Source organism: Schistocerca americana, chromosome X (assembly GCF_021461395.2).
Source record: "Schistocerca americana isolate TAMUIC-IGC-003095 chromosome X, iqSchAmer2.1, whole genome shotgun sequence".
Classification (NCBI taxonomy): domain Eukaryota; kingdom Metazoa; phylum Arthropoda; class Insecta; order Orthoptera; family Acrididae; genus Schistocerca; species Schistocerca americana.
This window is the reverse complement of record NC_060130.1, coordinates 680313425-680335642: the sequence shown is the minus strand read 5'-3', so window position 1 is coordinate 680335642 and position 22218 is coordinate 680313425. Positions and strand designations below refer to the sequence as shown.

Sequence of the window (22218 nt, the reverse complement as noted above, 5' to 3'; positions counted from 1 at the left end):
ATTACGACACCGACTTTTTTTAATGGGACTATATACCTGTCCTGAGGGTATTTGAAAGAAGATTCTAACAGTACTTCAACGATGTAACATGTATCAGACTTGATCAAACTGTTTCAGAAGAAGAGGGTTCAGAACTGTCTGTCGTCTTATACCAAATGTAAGTAAACACGTAACTCAGATATGTTCAACTTGCTCGTGAAACTACTCTTCTTCTGACTTCAGGACAGTGGTTTTCGGCGCTGTTATCGCGACATTATTTGGTTATGTCGCATACACATTATGTCGTTGAAGGTTTCTAAGAAGATTCTTTTCAGTGCCACATAAAAAAGTGTATAGTTATGTTAGAAATAAGGAAACAAAGTCGGTATCGTAATTCGGCGACTATAATTGATAAAAGTTAATTGCGAACGTTAGGAAATTCGCCATATTGTCTGCTATAGCTTGACGAAAACCGCACCTTCATATATTTATTCATTCTGAATATAATGTGACCTTTATTAGCTGCCTCACTGTATAATTTGCTTCATTGTAACAGTCTAACGAAAAATGTCACTACTGGTCTTCGAAAAATTGTCTCATTCAGTATGAAATACCGTTTTACGAGTAGTATACAGGGTGTTACAAAAAGGTACGGCCAAACTTTCAGGAAACATTCCTCACACACAAAGAAAGAAAATATGTTATGTGGACATGTGTCCGGAAACGCTTACTTTCCATGTTAGAGCTCATTTTATTACTTCTCTTCAAATCACATTAATCATGGAATGGAAACACACAGCAACACAACGTACCAGCGTGACTTCAAACACATTGTTACAGGAAATGTTCAAAATGTCCTCCGTTAGCGAGGATACATGCATCCACCCTCCGTCGCATGGAATCCCTGATGCAGCCCTGGAGAATGGCGTACTGTATCACAGCCGTCCACAATACGAGCACGAAGAGTCTCTACATTTGGTACCGGGGTTGCGTAGACAAGAGCTTTCAAAAGTGCCCCTATAAATGAAAGTCAAGAGGGTTGAGGTCAGGAGAGCGTGGAGGCCATGGAATTGGTCCGCCTCTACCAATCCATCGATCACCGAACCTGTTGAGAAGCGTACGAACACTTCGACTGAAATGTGCAGGAGCTCCATCGTGCATGAACCACATGTTGTGTCGTACATGTAAAGGCACATGTTGTAGCAGCACAGGTAGAGTATCCCGTATGAAATCATGATAACGTGGTCCATTGAGCGTAGGTGGAAGAACATACTGACGAAACTAAAATGAGCTCTAACATGGAAATTAAGCGTTTCCGGACACATGTCCACATAACATCTTTTCTTTAATTGTGTGTGAGGAATGTTTCCTGAAAGATATATATATCCAAGGTGGGACCGCACGCTCGGTAGTAGCGTGCCAGCCTTCCACTCTGGGGGCCTGCGGTCGAATCCGCCGGGGTCCCGCTACATCCATTGCATTTTTATGATAAGACGTACCGGTAACGAACCCGTCAACAGCTCTAAGTTCGCGTGCAGAAAGTCTTTTACAAATTGCGTTGGTCCTGAAATGGACCTTTTTTGTAGCTACAACATTGTTTACTTAAAGCAGGCGCTCGAACTAGCGACCCTCTGACGCGACATAAGCTTGACAACGTCGAACGGTGTTTTGTCGAACTCTTTAAAAGATTCCTGGCATTGCCCTGATGTGACTGGCGGCATATTGAATGCGATCCATTAATTCCTCTTTGTTTCTAGGTGGTTCGCGTTCGGTTGGGTGAACTAGAACCTTGAGGAATCCCCCACAGGAAAAAGTCCGGTGTCGTGAGGACTGGTGATCTCGGGGGCCATGTCCTACGATCACCTCTGCCAATTAAGCGGCCGTCAAAGAGGTCATTTAAGTATCCGTTCACAGCACGACTGTTATGTGCGGGCGCCCCATCATGCTGCAACCACATGCGTAGCTGTATGTCCAGGGGAACATCTTCCAGCAGGCCGAATAGTGTTTCTTGCAAAAAGTGAAGGTAACTTGCTCCGGTGACTCGAGGAGGTAGACGGACCGGCCCAATCAGATGGTCACCTACAATGTCTGCCCAAATGTTGAGCGAAAATCCTTCCCGGTGACCGTGGACGTACGTGGCGTGAAGATTCCCCCTTGCCCAGTAATGAACGTTTCGAGTGTTGTAAAGGCCATCCCGATGGAAGGTGCACTCATCGACAAACAATACAATGGGGGGGGGGGGGGGGGAAATCGGGATCTCGTACAACACGTCGCTGAAACTGTAAGTAGCCTGTTTATATGTTTGAATTATATTTATCTGGGAAAATTCTGTAGGTCAGTGTAATGATAAAAACAAGCAAAGAGACAGTAGGTTCTATTTCACTCAACAATTTCATCCTGTGGTAAAGACTAGAAGTTTCACTCATCTGCATTCAGCAGTTTGTTAAAACGTAAAAGTGTCAAAATCGCCAGCAAAACCCTAGCCCATGTTCATAGTCCACCACAGGATTTAGGTCTTGGACAGGATGGAAACTAAATGGATGCTGGCCGTCATCCTTCAAAACCTCCCAGACCAACCGATGAGTGACCCCCAAGTCGTGTCCAGCCGCTCGAGTACTTGTCGTAGGTGCTTCCTCGAAGCGCTCGAGAACAGTCTCTTCAAATGCAGCCTCCCGTCGTGTTCGAGGTCTTCCACCATCACCATGATATCCCGCTAACGAGCCCGTTTCGCCAAGTGGCCGGTTAATTGCTGTAAACGTTTGCGGATATGCGCAGCGTCTTGCTAGGTACTGTTCCTCATACAACAGTCGAGCTTGATGCGCATTACCGTCGGCTATTCCATAAACAAAAACCATATCTCTTCCTTCTTCAAACGAATACTGTGCCGCAAATGACTAAATAACAGATGACGTGTGTGTGCTCCCAAGCAGAGCTTACGTCTGAATGTCTCTGACGTGAGGTGGAGACAAACAGCAAGACCTATTCGACACGTTTGCATATCGGGTTGGGGCAATGACGGGGCGAGGGAAGTTTGTATGTGTGGATCCGCAACCAGAGAGCTGCCCGTCAGCCGACGAAAGGCACAATTTTTTTCCACCCTGTATATAATAATAATAATAATAATAATAATAATAATAATATTACCTGTGTGTAGAATTAAATCTCTCATGCAACGAACGTATTTGTCTGAGCACTGACATGAAACCATAACTATACCGCCACAATATTCAGTTACTGTTACACAACAGTAAGTGTTCTTAAACATTTTCATGTTGTGACCTGTGGAAGGAACTTAATTGTCGAATGAAATCACGAAATTTATTTGAATATGTGGAATACACAACGTATAAGATTAGGAGTTAAGGAGGCATCAGATGTTCCACATTCCACCAAATAACAATTTATCGAAGCCTATGCTTTGCACTCTCCTTGTGAATATTTTTTGGTTAAAAGTTTTTCAGTTTTCCGACATAATGCTGTGCTCTAAATATAGAACATTAACATTCGACATCGGTGCACAGCGGGAATTATCTTTATGTCTAGAGTTGTCCGACGCTAGCCAAAGTAATGTTAAGAAGTAGATACAGTTTATATGAGAGTAAAATACGATATGACGCTCAGAAAACAACAGTAAGCTTATCAGATATCGACTCTTTTTATCAAATAATTATCGTATAGGCCTTCGCTACATTTCCACCCAAGATAACAAAATCAAACGGCTCTGAGCACTATGGGACTTAACATCTGTGGTCATCAGTCCCCTAGAACTTAGAACTACTTAAACCTAACTAATCTAAGGACATCACACACATCCATGCCCGAGGCAGGATTCGAACCTGCGACAGTAGCAGTCTCGCGGTTCCAGACTATAGCGCCTAGAACCGCACGGCCACAGAGGCCGGCCTAGGTTTCAAGTAGTCATGTCTGATGTGAAAATGGACAATAAAATAAAAGTTCACCAGCGTACAGTGAGCTTTTCTAAATGCTCTTGCTGTGGCCACAGTGGTCAAAATGAGCACTAAAATAGAAGGTTTAAGTCAATATCAGACACTTTTTGACAAGCTCTTTAATATTTTTAGTAGCCATGTTACATAGGGCAACCAGAAGCGACGATCAGCTGAGGCTTACATGACACTATATTCGACGTTCTCAGTTGCGACTTCAGCCTGTTCTTGCTGAGCGCGAATACACTGTCTGATAAAAGTATCCGGACATCACTATGTAATGAAAAATTGAACACTAGGTGTCACGAGGTTTCAGTGAAGATACAGTAACAGTAGAACCGTTAGTTCAAATGGCTCTGAGCACTATGGGACTCAACTGCTGAGGTCATTAGTCCCCTAGAACTTAGAACTAGTTAAACCTAACTAACCTAAGGACATCACAAACATCCATGCCCGAGGCAGGATTCGAACCTGCGACCGTAGCGGTCTTGCGGTTCCAGACTGCAGCGCCTTTAACCGCACGGCCACTTCGGCCGGCTAGAACCGTTAGGTCAGGAGAGTTCAGTGACTTATAATGTGGACTAGTCACTGGGTTCCACCAGAATAACAAGTCCAGACACTGAATCCTTCTCAAGGTGTCCATATGGACTGTTAGTGATGTGACTGTGAAGGGGAAACGCGAAAGAACAACCACAGCCAAACGAAAACCAGGCAGATCTCATGCACTAACGGACAGGGAAAGATGAGCATTGCGAATAGTGCTTGTAAAAAATCAGATGCAATTAGAGAAAGGAATCACACGTGATTCCCAAACCAGTACCAGCAGTACAGCAACAGAAGGACCGTGCGTGGAGAGTTAAAAATAATGAGGTTCAATGCTCGAGCAGCTCTTCAAAAACGCCGCACATTTCAGTGTCAAAGCTAAACGACGCTTGAAGTGGTGTAAAAAGAGACACTACTGGACAGTGGATGAATGGAAACGAGTGGCAATCCGATAGAAGAATTTGCTGTTGGTTATTGTCTGGAGAATGTTACCTTCTAGACTACTGGCCATTAAAATTGCTACACCACGAAGATGACGTGCCACAGACGCGAAATTTAAACGACAGGAAGAAGATGCTGTAATACGCAAATGATTAGCCTTTCAGAGCATTCACACAAGGTTGGCGCCGGTGGCGACACCTACAACGTGCTGACATGAGGAAAGTTTCCAACCGATTTCTCATACACAAACAGCAGTTGACCGGTGAAACGTTGTTGTGATGCCTCGTGTAAGGAGGAGAAATGCGTACCATCACGTTTCCGACATTGATAAAGGTCGGATTGTAGCCTATCACGATTGTGGTTTATCGTATCGCGACATTGCTGCTCGAGTTGGTCGGGATCCAATGACTGTTAGCAGAATATGGAATCGGTGGGTTCAGGAGGGTAATACGGAACGCCGTGCTGGTTCCCAACGACCTCGTATCACTAGCAGTCGAGATGACAGGCATCTTATCCGCATGGCTGTAACGGATCGTGCAGCCACGTCTCGATCCCTGAGTCAACAGGTGGGGACGTTTGCAAGACGACAACCATTTGCACGAACAGTTCGACGACGTTTTCAGCAGCATGGACAATCAGCTCGGAGATCATGGCTGCGGTTACTCTTGACGCTGCATCACAGACAGGAGCGCCAGCGATGGTATACTCAACGACGAAACTGGGTGCACGAATGGTAAAACGTCATTTTTCCGGATGAATCCAGGTTCTGTGTACAGTATCATGATGGTCGCATCCGTCTTTGGCGTCATCGTGGTGAACGCACATTAGAAACGTGTATTCGTCATCGCCATACTGGCGTATCAGCCAGCGTGATAGTATGGGGTGCCATTGGTTACACGTCTCGGTCACCTCTTGTTCGCATTGACGGCACTTTGAACAGTGGACGTTACATTTCAGATGTGTTACGACCCGTGGCTCTACCCTTCATTAGATCTATGCGAAACCCTACATTTCAGCAGGATAATGCACGACCGCATGTTGCAGGTCCTGTACGGGCCTTTCTGGATACAGAAAATGTTCGACTGCTGCCCTGGCCAGCACATTCTCCAGATCTCTCACCAATTGGAAACGTCTGGTCAATGGTGGCCGAGCAACTGGCTCGTCACAATACGCCTGTCAGTACTCTTGATGAGCTGTGGTATCGTGTTGAAGCTGCATGGGCAGCTGTACTTGTACACGCCATCCAAGCTCTGTTTGACTCAATGCCCAGGCGTATCAAGGCCGTTGTTACGGCCAGAGGTGGTTGTTCTGGGTACTGATTTCTCAGCATCTATGCACCCATGTTGCGTGAAAATGTAATCACATATAAGTTCTAGTATAATGTATTTGTCCAATGAATACCCGTTTATCATCTGCATTTCTTCTTGGTGTAGCAATTTTAATGGCCAGTAGTGTACAATGTCTAGTGCCAACTGTGAAGTATGGAGGAGGTGGTATTACGGTGTAGCGGGGTTCTTCGTCGTTAGAGTGTTGGCATATTATTGCGTTTTGTACTGCGCACAGTTCAAGTACAGTTCAGAGACGATAGCTGTATATACATGACAACGCGCCTTGCCGTAAAGCAGCATTTGTGAGGCCAAGCTTTATGGCTGTCTCCGTCTAATACTTTACTGGTTTGAAGCTTGTTCCAGTTTTCCACAGACAGCTCTACTCTCAACAACGTGGGCAATCTCATACGTCAGTATTCGTGTATATTTACATTATACCACAGTCTATCCTACTCCTGTCGTTGATGATGAGTGGGAAAAAATAATGTTAGTATGCTCCCTAATTTTTCTAATTCTGTCCTCTTGATCATTATGCGAGATAAGAAATGGAAAAAGTAATGCATTTCCTGTCTTGTTGGAAATTGAGCTCTCGGAATTTAGACAGTTGTGGTCTTCACGAGACATCTTCACTTTAGTGTCTCGCATTACAGTTTGTGGAACATTTCTGTAACACGCTTAGGCTATCTGTACAAATCCCTAACTGCTGTTCTTTTTATCGTCATTATTTATATTGTTACGCATTTATGGTAACAATCCCAGATGGTCATGACCGAGTGTGACTGTGAAGTTATTTGGACGTGTAAAACAGCCCTCAGTGTAATGAAGTGAATTGTTGGAGGTATTTACTGGCCACCCGAGTCCCCGATGACAGTTTTAGAGTCATTAAAAAACGTTTACGCTCAATGGCGCGGAAATACACAGATCATGCAGTATTCGTTGGAGGCCACTTCAACCTACCACGTATAGATCGGGGCGTCTGTGGATTCATTTCAGGAAGTACGGACGGACAGTCTTGCGAAGCACTTTTGAATACGTTTTCCGAAAACTGTCGTGTACAGCTATTTCGACAGCCACCCGCCATATAAATATTTTAGACATTGTAGCTACAAGCAGACCTGACCTTTAAGATGGTGTCAGTACAGAGACAGGGATTAGTGATCACAATGTCATCGTAGCGACGATGGTTACTAAAGTTAACAAATGAATCAAGAAGACTAGGGGAGTACTTTTGCTAGAAAGCGCAGATAAGTAGTTGCTTGCATCCCACTTAGACAGCGAATGGGGATCACTTAGTTCCACTATGCTGGAAGTGGAGAAATTATGGGCGAAGTTTAAACGCATTGTAAATCGCGCTCTGGAAACGTATGTGCCGAGTATGTGGATTAACAATGGAAAACAGCCATCATGGTTTAATAACAAAATTCGGAAAATACTGTGGAAGCAAAGACTGTGACACTCTCGGTTCAAAAGAGGACACTCAAATGACAACAGGAAGAAGTTAGTAGAGATTGGTGCGTGTGTTAAAAGTACGATGCGCGAAGCATACGACGACTAACACCGTCGTACCATAGCAAACGCTCTAGCCTAGAACCCGAGAAAATTCTAGTTCTACCTAAAATGTCGCTGAGCAGTCGAAGGCTTCTATCCAGTCACTCGTTGACTATTCCGGTGTGGCGTTAGAAAATAGCAAGAGGAGAGCAAAAAGTTTCAATTTCACGTTTAAGTAATTGTCCACACAGGAGGATCGCACAAATATACCGCCGTTAGAACATCGCACAGACACCATTATGGAGGACAGAGCACTAAACATCTCTAGCGTAGAGAAGCAACTGAAAGAGATGGCAACAAATAAGTCGCCAGGTACGGCTGAAATCCGAATTCGGTTTTACAAAGAATACTCTGTGGCAATGGCTTGCATTTATCGCGAATCCCTCGCCAAGCGCAAAGTCCCAAGCGACTGGGAAAAAGCGTAGATGATTCCTTTACTTAGAAGATTAAAAGAACTGACCCTCGAAATTACAGACCAATATCCTCAACATGGGCCTGCTGCAGAAGTCTTGAACATATTCTCAGTTAGAATTAAATAACGTACCTTGACGTGGAAAGCTTCTGTCCACAAATCATCACGGTTTTAGAAAGCATGATATCCTGCGAACTATGGATGAAAATAAACAGGCAGATTCCATATTCCTAGATTTTTGAAAGGCGCTGTGCACGATACGCCACTGCATACTGTTGACAAAGGTACGAGCACACTGCATAGGTTCCCAGATGCGTGAGCGGCTCGAAGAGGTCTTAAGAACTAGAACCTACTACGTTGTCCTCTACGGCGAGTGTTCATGAAGCAAAGCTATTGTGAGGAGTGTCCCAGGGAATTGTGAGAGAGCCGATAATATTATCGATGTACATAAATGATCTAACGAACAGGGCGAGCAGCAACCTGTGGCTGTTTGCTGTTTGGCGGAAGGGAAAGTTTCTTATAGATTGATTGTAGAAGGATACAAAATGACTTAGATAATATTTCTAGTTGGTGTTATGAATGGCAGCTAGCTATAAATATAGAAAAATGTGAGTTAATGCAGATGAACAGGAAAAACAATCCCATAATGTTCGAATACAGCATTAGTAGTGCGCTCCTTGACAGGTTCACGTCGATTAAATGTATCCGCGAAACGTTACAAAGAGGTATGGAATGGAGCGAGCTAGATGGGACTGTAGAGGGGAAGGCAAATAGTCGACTTCGGTTTACTGGGAGAATTAGGATGATGTTTATGATGTTTTGTTTGTGGGGCGCTCAACTGCGCGGTCATCAGCGCCCGTACAAAGTCCCAAGATTTACACAGTTCATTTTTTTACGCAATCCAATCTAGCAACTGTCACGAATGATAATGATGATGAAATGATGACAACACAAACACCCAGTCCCCGGGAAGAGAAATTTCCAACTCGGCCGGGAATCGAACCCGGGACCCCGTGATCCAGAGGCATCAACGCTAGCCACTAGACCACGAGCTGCGGACGGAGAATGAGGAAAACGTGGTTCATCTGTGAGGGAGACCGGATGTAGAACACTAGTGTGACTCATTCTGGAGAAGTGATCGAGTATTTGGGATCCCCGCCAGGTCGGGTTAAAGGAAGACATCGAAGGAATTCAGAGGCTTATTGCTAGATTTGCTACCGATAGGTTCGATCAACACATAAGTATTATGGAGATGCTTTGGGAACTAAAATGGGAATCCCTGGAGGAAAGGACACGTTCGTTTCGAGGAACGCTATTGAGAAAATTAAAAGAACCCGCATTCGAAGGTGACTGCAAAACGAGCCTACTGCCGCCAACGTACATTTTGCTTAAGGACCACGAAGATAAGAGAAATGAGGATTCGCACGGAGGCATATGGAACGTCGTTTTTCCCTTACTCTATTTCGACTGGAACAAGAAGGGAAATGATAAGTAGTGGTGCAACGTATCCTCCACCTCCCATAGTACAGTGTCTTGCAGAGTATGTATGTGGATGTACATGAACAAGAGACATGTCGTGTGTCTACTAAACTTCCTTAAGACGCTTCCAGTAAATATGAGTCTGGTACCTGTCTTCCCCTCAGCTAGATGTAGGTGACCGTCCCAGCTAAAATCATTCCGAACAGACACTCCTAGGTGCACGACGGTTATCAGTTACCAGTTGTCGATGCCATATTCAAACGACGTCAGAGCATTTCGTTTACTCCCGAGCATTACATTACATTTTTTTTATACTGACGGTCAACAGTCAATATATCTGTGCGTTGCGTAACAATTTTTAAGGATCACAACTGAGGTCATCGATCTGCCGCAGGTGAGATCATCTGTGAGTACTTATGAGCAACTAAAGAGTTCCACCACATGCATGTTGACTAATTAGTTTATCCGTGAAAATAAATGTTTCAAGAGCGAAGTAAATTAGTTTCCCGATAGCACCCATTTAGAGACTTATGACCGTATGACTTGCAGACCTGTTTAATTTTACATGTAAAATTTCTTTATTTTCTCCATTTTTTTAGTTCTGGCCTTCGGTTTTAATTTCGTGACAGTGCTATACAACGAATTAACTGCCCACCGGCTCGTGGATTGGAATTACTGTTCCTCGAATTCAGCATTTTTTGGCAACCAGCGTTCTTACTCGGCAGACTCCATGTTTGCAGTTGCAGCAAGATTGCTGTACGAACTCTGTTGTTCTCGCAATGGACACGAAACAACAAAAATTATTTGCTCTGTTTGGCGAGTTTTTAATCAATATTCAGTCGTACGAGCAGCGGGCGTTCCATCCACTAATCACTCAGCGCGCCGCTCTGCAAAGCGGAGGTGTCAACGGCTGCGGCAGATGTTTTACCAACCAACACGATTTGTAGGCGTCCGCACCACATGCTGGCTGTCCTTTGTCTCATAGCATGAATATTCTCTTACTTTTCAAATTTTAACGAAGATATTCGAGTTAACGGTGAAAAATTAATTTTAGAAACCTTTATTAGGAGGGGTTAGATAGCACTGCCTTCCATCACCTCCGCGGAACCACATTGTTGCAAATATGTGACACCGGGAAAGCAGTTTGGAATGTAGTTAGTACCCGAAATAAAATAGTATTTGAGCAGTGTGCTATACAAAATTAAATTTATGAAGAAAATACTTCTACTAGTGGTGGTTGCACTCCCCACTCCCCACCAGTCCAATAAATGACGGTCGCCGAACTAATGTTACTCGACGATTTTTTCTAAAAGAGTAACCGCTCACATTAATCGCATTATTCGAAATAATCTTCAGAGAAAGGATGTAATCAATCAAAGGGTGTTTGTTCATACCTGTCTGTAGAGTCAAACAGCATCACGACCTTGGATCGATGATCAACAGCCGGTCGTGGTGGCCGAACGGTTCTAGGCGCTACAGTCATGAACCGTGCGACCGCTACGGTCGCAGGTTCGAATCCTGCCTCGGGCATGGGTGTGTGTGATGTCCTTAGGATAGTTAGGTTTAAGTGGTTCTAAGTTCTAGGGTACTGATGACCTCACAAGTTAACTCCCATAGTGCTCAGAGCCATTTGAATCATTTCTGGACGATGAACAACTGCAAGTCGCGCAAGGGTGGCAACACAAATTGTTTTATTTAGGCGGGTAATACAATAGTATTGATGGACACAGAAAGCCTGGTAAAAACTAGAAAGAAGCAAAAAACTCCTCCTGAATAGGCCATGAAGGCCCAACGATACTGACCGGCCGCCGCATCATCCTCAGCTCATAGGCGTCACTGGATGTGGATATGGAGAGGCATGTGGTCAGCACACAGCTCTCCCGGTCGTATAGCAGTTTCCGAGACCGGAGCCGCTATTTCTCAATCAAGCAGCTCCTCAGATTGCCTCACAAGAGCTGAGTGCACCCCACTTGCCAACAGCGCTCGACAGACCGGATGGTCACCCATCCAAGTGCTAGCCTAGCCCGACTGCGCTTAACTTCGGTGATCTGACGGGAACCGGTGTTATCACTACGGCAAGGCCGTTAGCACCTGGTAAAAACTACATTTATTATCAGTGAGTTTCAGTTCACAAGCTATTAGGATAAAACGAACGTAGTTCCGTTGAACGCGAGAAAAATCTGAGAATAACAGCACAAGGGTTTTGCTACGTACGGTGAGTTTACGTGCATACTGGGTTGCTGCGGCGACAATGAGCTCAGTTGTGCGTCGAATCCAGCATCAGAGGCTGTTGAGTGTTATCACTGTGCCAGTAAATGCATACGAGATTCTGCTGAATCGTGATGGAAACCGGTAATTATTTAGTGTTCAAGTTAGGATTAGGTTTAATAACCGCTCAGCCAGAGGCTCCCGAGACGGCTGTTACCGCACGTCTGCTCCATAACACTTTCGATCTAGAAGTGATCTCCTGTTCTACCAGGAAAACCGTTGGCCTTTCGTCAACGATTGGCTTAAGAGAATCTCCTCCAACGGCTCCTTCCATATTGCGAACACAATTGGTCTTGTAAGCTCACACCTCCCCCAGGGACGACCGAAGAATTGCCCCATTTTACTGATATAGTCGATATCTGCAAGAGGCCTACGATCGACATTATCCTTCCTTCACCTAGTTTGAACTTTACAACCACGCTCTCACTTCTTATCCCATGAAGCGAGCATTGTGAAAATGGCGCCCCGACATGCAGCCAGGCACTATGTGTCACCAACTGTGCACCAGGCTGTTTCTCTGGTATCTCTTTCAGTCACGTAACTGTCTACTTTAATGTCCGACGATCGATCATCTTACCTGTTGCAAGACTTCACTTGCCTGTTCATGTAATTGTCTTCGATACATAATGTCCTAAGAACTCCCTCACTGCAGTCAACTAATCACCTAGAAGCAAGAACTAACTTGGTATTTGCAAGTAATACTCTTAAGACACCTATCGAAACCGTTCACCAAGAATCATATGAAACAGAAGACACGATTGTAATGTTACAACTGATGACGTCGTACCGAAGGCAATTCCGAATATAGACAGAAGATTGACTGCAATCGAATCACCATCACCTCATCAGAGTCTAAAGAAGTAGCAAAAAGAGAAATAAAGCTCTATTCCCTACGGTGAAGCACTACGCTGTAGTCATAGAAATTAGGAATAAGGTGCTTTTATTCCGTAAATATTATGTAAATAGCAGAGGGAACTTAAAGGAAGCCGATCGGAAGAAAGAGAGTAATTACCTTTCAAAATGAGTTACCGACGTTTTCTTCTCGAGAATAGTACGAATAACTGTTCACTGCAATTAATGCCGCAATACGCAGATGTATACCGAGGCAGAAATAAATGGTTGTAGACAGAAGACGTGGTGTATAACCGCCGAGATCTCAAAAGTGGTAGCATGACTAAGATCACTTTTGAGCAGTTTCCTTTCCTGTGGCCTCGGAGCTGGCATGAGGTCGAAGAACGACATATTTTAAGCACAAGTTTCTTGCTGCACTATTTATTTATGTACTCGTAGTGATGCAAGTTACACGACGAGCTCATTTCGGCGATTTGCCACTCTCAGATGTACCAGAGAAGATGGTATAATAGGTATAATATTGTTACTTACGTCTACGTGTCTACATGAGACGTAAGCATAAGGTGCCATAGAGTAGCACAGACGTAAGTAGCAATGTTATACTGGTGCTCTAGCGGTAAGGCGCTTGAGTGGAAAACAGGAGGTCGTGGGATCGAATTCCGGTCAAACCTTGGATCCGATGAACGGTGTGCTCCGAAACACCTGTGCGTGCACCAGCATTGTGTTCTTTTGGCAGAGATTCCACATATTACCATCTATCATACTTTAAAGGGCAGACAAGTCTCCAAACCCCACGTTCTGTGAAGGGTCGTAGACATCCAACCATTTAACGCCCAGCGGTAGTTTTACTGTCCTTCTTCCTCTTTCTGTGAATGCTCACGACAGTAGCACGTGAACATTCGACCAACTGCATCGTTTTCGAGATACTCGTTCACAGGTTCTGCATAAAAATAATATATGTGTGTCTCAACGCCGCTTATCTCAATGGATTTCCCAGTTTGTAGCCCATATCTTCGCTTAGGTGATCCCCCGTCCATATCTACTCTGCTTACAAACTTGTGTTACCATGTCACATGCCCTCAACGCCACCAGGCGGCATCCAAATTCGCGGTGGGCAGTGACCAGAATGTTTTGGCTCATCAATGTACTTAATTTAATACTTTATGTTTCTGAGCAATAAATTGCCAGAGCCCAAATTTTGTACGATAAACCTGTAGGACTACCAATGAAGATCTTGGAGTTTCAGGAGAGGACGTTCGTGATGGGTATCGAGCTTTTTGTGTACAGCGCTAACCACTGTAATTTACTGGACATTTTTGTAATGTGTTCGTGGAGACGACATAAATTCACAAAGAATTGGTTCAAAATGGCTCTGAGCACTATGGGACGTAACATCTGAGGTCATTAGTCCCCTAGAACTTAGAACTACTTAAACCTAACTAACCTACGGACATCACACACATCCATGCCCGATGCAGGATTCGAACCTGCGACGTAGCGGTCGCGCGGTTCCAGACTGAAGCGTCTAGAACCGCTGGGCCACCACGGCCGGCACAAAGAATCTGGATTACTCTTTGACTATTCTTTTTCTTTTCAGTTAGTATTACTTCTCAAGATATCCTAAGAGATAAAGAGAACTGAAGAATTTGTCGGGCGAGAGTTTGTCAAAACCTTTTCCACAATAACACATTATCATAATTATTCGAATTTATTATTTTCCTTTGTTAGCTTGTATACAGAGTGTTAATCAAATATAACTGAGAATATATGTAACTAAAGCACAGGTAACGGAGTTATAACATGTAGTACAACTGAAAAGCAATCTGTAATCCCGGCCGCAACACGAACTAAAATCAGTCATGCGGCAAGGTAGCAGGTAGCTACGTCGTAGAACATGCATGGAAAGAAATCATTGGATACTCCTTCTTGCATAGGTACTGCAATCTCTTGTTAATGTTAAAGTTACTAACGACGTGTTTCAGAGAAAGAAACGTGCCGATGAGAAACAGAACAGGACGTACTTCCAGGATGACTACCGAACACGTGAAATACGAGTACCTGCTTCATAGGACGCGGAGGTGAGGGAGAAGCAAAAGTAATTTAAGCATTCCATAGATGGTTTTTAAAAAGCTCTGTGAGGTAACTATTTCTCCGGTACTGCGAACAGAAGAGGAAAATTCATAGCTCACGTTACACGCAGCTGGACTTTAATGATAAATATAAGGAAAAGAATTATTATGCGTGTAAGATTACCCTTGGTACAAATAAAACCCCCTTGCAATATGAAGAGCCATAGTCCAAAAGGATGGTGGTTTACTAACATAAAGCAACAATTCGTAGATGATGTACCAGTTCTGCCAAAGGGGTAGCGTGCGACATATGACAACACACAGCGTCAGTTAATGTTTCATTATTTTGTATGCAGATGACAGAATTGATTTCATTGTGTGTGCGTTTGTAGTATACGAAGCTGGTTGTCGCTTAGAAACTGACATTAACTTTTTGACTTAGATCTAAAAAATATAAAATAGAAAACGCAAATGTTTCGTTTTGAAAAATACGTGCGCCCTAGTGAGCATTCGGTACACAACATTTTACTTGAAACCTATCTCCTAACATAGCTTCTTATTCGATCTAAATTGTTAAATGGACGTAAGAAAACAGAGCATCGTAGGAAAGGGTGTGAAGATAATTAAACTACACATAATATGACGGACAAGTATTAAACGGTTTAAAGAGAGAGAGAGAGAGAGAGAGAGAAAGAGAGAGAGAGAGAGAGAGAGAGAGAGAGAGAGAGACAGACAGAGATTGAATTGGCAAAGTGACATTAAATGGGTACGGCTGCCGGGGATCATGAAAATTGCAAAAAGAAGCACTTAAACCATTAACACTGGTTATAAGTCGATACCAACAAACAAAAAATAATTTTTATTTTATATTCTCGTAGCAATTTGTCAGCCACTTAAGATACCACTCAGTGCTGTAGAGCATTATAATGATCCGCTTATAAAAGTATCAGAATGTACGTTATTTATTCCTCTTTGTCGCTGATCTTCGAGATCTAAAAAAAAAACTTGTTTCATTATGAAGTGGAAATTAAACTGTGAAGCTAAAGCACGGCTAGACGTAGTTCGAAACCTCAAGGATTTGTTTTTGTATTGCTGTTTTACTTGTTATGTAACGATTGTACACCACTAATCATGTCTGGAAACATTTACCTTTTTGCAGAGAACTAGTGATATTGCAGTGGATGTGGAACGTAACATCAATTGTTTAGCAAGTCGGTTAGAGTGTAACATTATGTTCGTGGTACACGGAGAACAGATTTCGCAACAAAACAGTGTCTGCAGGTTCTCACAGAGGACTCTTGCAAGAGCGAATAGGATGGGCAAATAATCAGTGAAGTCGAGCACGTGAAATCCTTAGGACTCAGGCTGGAGTCATCTCTGTTTTGTTTTGCCACTGTTAGGATCTGCCGCCCTCACAGTAAAGAATAATCTCCATAGTCAATGACACTGAAACGTGGCAGTTTGTCTAGTTTCAGTATACTATCTCCTAAGGGATCTACCATACGTAGGGGCAACCCTGTGCATTACGAAGAATATTCTTAGCCCAGAAAAAAGTTTTCAAAGCGATCTGTGGTGTGGTTCGGAAACTTCGTATAGACTATTTTTTAAGCGTCTGGAATTTCTAATCCTGTCATCTCTTTATGTTTACACCTTCGAGGGATTTGTGGTTAATAACATGGAATCATTCAAAATTAACTGCGCATTCACTCAGTGAACACTTGAAAAAATTATTTGCACTTGGATAGAAGTTCTTTAACTGTGGCACAGCAAGGTACAAATTATTCTGTAGTTTCTGTTGTCGCTAGGCTTTCTGCAGTACCGAAAAAAAAAAAAACGAGTGAAATTCCTAAATTTTAAAATCTAAGTTGAAGGGTTTCCTCATGGCACACTCGTATTTTACGTACAGGAATTCGTCGATGTAGTTTTTAGAACCTTTCGTAGTAATATTTAACATTTTATGCAGGGGAGAGGGAGTCAGAAACAGACTGAAAAGCTTGTAAGGATGTTGCAGAGGAGATTGCGCCGAGAAATAATTGTTAAGAAGAGAGTTCTATACGTTGCTCCGTTTCCGAGTTAACTGGTATCGAAGTTAGCCTATCGGGAGGCAGTTCCGCCCGAAAATTCAAGAGCCCTGCCCGAGACGGTATCTCCAAATGTGTTCTCTGTGTTTCCTAAAACCGAACAAGAGAGCAATGCAAAATTGGACATGGAATGGTAGTAAGGATCGAACCCGAGCCAAAAGTCTGAGCAGTCTCGTACGCTATCGTCTACGCCATGAGACCAACTGACGCTACTTGTACTCATATCTACGGGCTGCTTGATGTTGCACGCGGTGCGCCTCGATAGCTGCGCGGTCAGCGTGGCGGATTGTTAGTCGAGGGGCCCCGAGTTCGATTCCCGGCCTGGTTAGAGATTTTCTCCGCACGGGGCCTGGGTGTTGGGTAGTCCCTACGCTCGTGTCGCCATAACTGATATTCCATTATACAGATGGCTGTATTCGCATGTGCCGAAAGCTTTTAAATTAAAAAAACGGTGCTTATTCTACTGCCTGGTTGGCTAACTGAAATTGTAACCAACTCCCAAATGTCACCACATATCGAATTCTTTTCTGAACAATGATTTCTCAGCACAATCTACCTTGCAACTCCCTTACTAGTTTTTCAGACTGTTTCTGAGCAACCTATATAGTATACTAATACTTTTCCGAGTTATTTAATTTTAGTTTATATTTTTAAATATTTCAAAAATGGCTCTGAGCACTATGGGACTTAACATCTAAGGACATCAGTCCCCTAGAACTTAGAACTACTTAAACCTAACTAACCTAAAGACATCACACATATCCATGCCCGAGGCAGGATTCGAACCTGCGACCGTAGCGGCCGCACGGTTCCAGACTGTAGCGCCTTTAACCGCTTGGCCACCACGGCCGGCTTTTAAATATTTAATCAGAATTCTGTGAACTAAGTTGTGACTCATTCCATGATGGTATTCTTTGCCTTGCGTGGTGTCACAGAACCTGAAAAAGGACGGAATACATAAATGACACTAAAATACTCGACAGTCATTTACAGCTGAGCAAAACACATTAGGCCAGTATTGAGCCCGGTGACAGCAGGTTGCGCTGGCGTAACTGGGTCCGTCATGTATAGGCTACTGGGGACCTGCCTCTCGTGCCGCGCTGTTAATCACGGCTCCCGCCACGTGACCGGCGCTGGCGGCCACGCTGCACGCTGCCCGCCACGGGTGGCGGCGGTCAGCAACGATACGTCGAGTGCACGCGGGCTTCAGAGTCCGACTGCCATGGAACACAGTCTCGTCCTAGAATGCATCTGAATGTTCGAAAGAGAAAGAAGTAAGGTACAGTTCGACGACGACGTCACTACAGTCGGAGCAAAAGCTCGGAACGAGGAGAGAAATTGGCTGTGCCCTTTCTAAGGAACCGTCGCATCTTTTGTCTCAAGAGATTAAGAGAAACTATCGAAAATTTAAATCCGGGTGGTCAAATGGTGATTTAATGTTCCATTCTCCCGAATACGAGTCCAGTTTTTTACAACTATGCTCCTTCTCTTGAAGAAAGTTCGGAACGGCTCGATGAGATTCTTTCCAAAGGTCCCCCGAGTTTATTTCTCCAAAAATAGGCATATCGCGCAATCGTGAAGTCCTTCTGTTCTGTCACTGAGGACAGTGGTACATTGCAGTCATCACCAGGGTTTAGGATGCTAGACATTAACGGGCATCGTGTTTTGGAGGGACTAATGCGCTTTAGGGCAACTAAAGAACTATTAAAGTGCATTACTGCTACACTTTTTATTTAAAAGTAAGGCGATTTGCAGTAGTGGAGCAAGAAAATATGTGACAATTTGGTTTATTCGAAAGTGCCGAATCTTGTTCAAATGTTCACAAATCCTGCGTTTAACAACGGCGATGTGGAATATACGTTAAACTACAGCCTCATTTTTGTTAGCAAAAATTAATTTCAAAAACATTACAAAAATTCTTATTTTAGTTGGAATTGGTATTATGCAACGCAAGGATCATTGTGCTGTCTAGCACCGGTAGGAATAATCAGTTAACGGGCTACAGAATTAATGGAACGATTCTAAAATCCAAACAATTACTTTTACAGTACAGTTTTGCTGTAAAATTTATTTATTTCTCTTTATGGCGGCGAGGAAAGAGTCTTGTGATGGTGAAAGAGGAATATGAAATCTACGAAAGGCTGCACTGCCGACATGAGACTTTCGGAAGCGGTGAGAGTAATCACAGTGCTGAGAATAGTTCCAAATATACAACTTTTAACAGCGCTATTAGCTATTAAAAGCGACAGTTGAGGCGAAGTGGTGGATCTGGGTCTAGCGCTAAGGTAGAATTGCAACATATCATTTTATCACATTCAGGAAACAACATCGCATGCGAGATGTCACCAGTAGTGTAGCAATGGTGTCCAGCCAGGATGTACGTTTTTAAGGAATTAGGCCGTCAGTGGCAGGCATTTTCAATCTTGAGCACGAAAGGTTGGGAGTGGAGCCCAGATCTTGGAGATATCTCAGACGACTGTGTAGCATACTGGTTTTGTAGGTAGCACCACCAGTATCGATAAACAAACATCAGCTGTTTACAAATACTTACATCACACGCATTGAAATTTCAAGAACTGTTACTGCCTGAAATGTACATTGTCGAGTATTGGTTCCACACTTCGAAAAACTTCATTTAGTATCCTCTATTGTTTGTATAATTTTGATCGTAAAGTTGCGATCTTGTAGAGACTGACGTCACAATTTCAAGAATAAGATACTTCTAGATTTGTATAAACCCTCAAATGTACCATTGAAAACTACGTGACAATGTAGAAATCAATAATGGCTTTATTCGGGAGGTCGAGGGACGCAGGCGTCTACTCCCGAGAAAACGTGCCTTGTCCATGCTCGATGGTCATTAGGATTTCTTATAACTTGATAGTAAATGGAGTTCCGTTTTACTAGGAAAGTGGGATAAATGAGCAGACACACCGAATAAGGGGCCATCCCGGTATACAGCTTCAGATATCCGACGAAATTACTTTGCATGCATGCGTGCATGCGCTGATGAGGAAACATGGTTCCAAATCAATAGCCGTTTGTGGCAATTTACGGAAATCACTCTCCATGTCATGGAATGCCTTTAAGTAGTCATATTACCGCTGGATAAAGACGTCAATGTGGCCGAAGAGCCCATGCAGTATAAACAGTCTATCGTCTCGTCGCAGATTTCATCGAGAGTATAAACGAGAGACAGGACGTGCGAATTCTGAAGCATGGTATTTCAGAGATGTGAGCGTGAAGGTGTTGAACAAAACTACACGAACAGCACCTGATATGGTGTAGGGCTACCTTTACATTCCGAAATAGCCGGATTAATCTTGGGGTTTTATAAATGCAAAAAACTGAGCAATGGAAATTCGTACTGTTGTCGAAAATAAATTGTTTAAATTCCTTTTGAGATAATGGAAGATACTAGGAAAAAGGAGAGGGTGGAGTGAGGGAGGCAACTGACCTTAACATTTTACCCAGTACAGGCTGCAGTGGCTCCACAACATTCTGGCGTGGATGCAACTGAAGATGTGTTATTTCAGCATAAGGCGTTACAGAAGTTTTACCGTGCATCTAAGTTGGAAGAAAACAGTGAATTGTACTGTTCCTCAGGTGTTCTCCATTAATAGATATGTCCTGAGGAAGGAGACGGTGTACACGTAGAGTCATAGGACCACATTTCACCTCCTTGAGCGGTGGTGACGGTTTTACCCCTTACACCACTGAAGACCCTTCTTTGCATTCGCATGGTTTACGCGTGTTTTGACAGGAGCATCTTTACTTCAAATTTGTACATATATAGTTATTATCCAGTTTTTACGTTGGCACTGTGTTACGCAGCCAAGTGTTTAGCTCAGTATTAAGTTTTTCTTCCAGTTATATGTTTAGCAGTCTAAGTCTTCACATGAACTGTACATACAGTCACTTCAATAGGTACTGTAACTGTGTCACCTCTATCGGTAATGTTGCTTTCTGTACGATCTGACTTGACATACCATCGTAACACACTTAACGAGCACAAATACACTGACCACTCAGGAGACTTGTAGAGGTTTTCTAATACACTGGAAGGACAAAACACAATGTCAGAGTGATATACGTTAGTCAGAAAATAAGATGTCTGAATGACTGTGTTTCCAGCCCTTGTAATTCTGCTCTAGCCGATGGCACGCCTTTTAGACGTGGGCGCTGCTGGAATGGCGGACGCCGGACAAGTGAGCGTTCTCGTGGGACGGTGGGATGACGGCAACACTTCCTACGTTCGAGCTTCCTACGCAGCCAGTGCGGGCAATGGTGTCAGGGACCTTCTCGCTAAGTTCTCGTGTCAGAGCTGTTTATGTGATCGCTATGACCGAGCCAAGGAGCGGTAATAAAATGCGCAATAATGGAAGTGTCTCGTGTGCTGCGTGTTCTGTCAGAGGTTTACACGGCCGGTTCATTCTTATTACTTGTGCATCTGCCTGTCTCCCGTCACGATAGTAAATTACAAGAAAATCATCATGTATGCAGCCATCTTCCATAGTTACCATTACTCCAACCTCTTTAGTTCCAGAGGTTGCTGTGACCTTAGTAATCTATACGTAATGCAAATTGAGAAGAAGAACAACAGCAAACGCAGAGTTGAAAAGACACGGAAAGAAGCAAGCATAAAACAATGTATCCATTTCGAAGCCGTGTGAAGTTAGAGAGGACAGCCTTTCTGTATATATTGAGGAATTTGGCCTTGCAGACACTCCTTTAACAGCTGTTTTGCTTATTTGTAGAAGGAATAAACAACATATTAAAGCTTAAGTCAGGCTGCCCGGACAAAGACATCCCAGTCAGCTTCTTAAAATGTTAAGAGTCTTGTAAAAGGTAAGGTCTAGCGGTTCTAGGCGCTCAGTCCGGAGCCGCGCGACTGCTACGGTCGCAGGTTCGAATCCTGCCTCGGGCATGGATGTGTGTGATGTCCTTAGGTTAGTTAAGTTTAAGTAGTTCTAAGTTCTAGGGGACTGATGACCATAGATGTTAATTCCCATAGTGCTCAGAGCCATTTGAACCATTTTTTTGTAAAAGGTAAGCCCTCTCTTTCGGTAAAATACTGTAAAATCACGAAAGCGTGCTGGAAATTAATGCCTCCGAACGTTTAAGTGAAAATTCTTCAGGCTTTTGAAATAAAACAAACGTTATTAACATTCTACATTGTTATTCTTTATGTTTACACAGTTATTTCTCAACATAGTCATCCCTACGACGAACACATTTTTCGCAAAGAGACCAGTTTTGTTGATACCGTCACTG

At 43.5% G+C, this 22218-nt stretch overlaps 1 long non-coding RNA gene and 1 pseudogene across 1 annotated transcript in view; both read right to left on the bottom strand.

Moving 5' to 3' along the window:
- The window catches only part of LOC124554777, a 963296-nt gene that overhangs the window by 844582 nt on the left and 96496 nt on the right, over positions 1–22218 (bottom strand). The window lies entirely within an intron of this gene.
- LOC124557215 lies at positions 11646–11763 on the bottom strand (annotated as a pseudogene).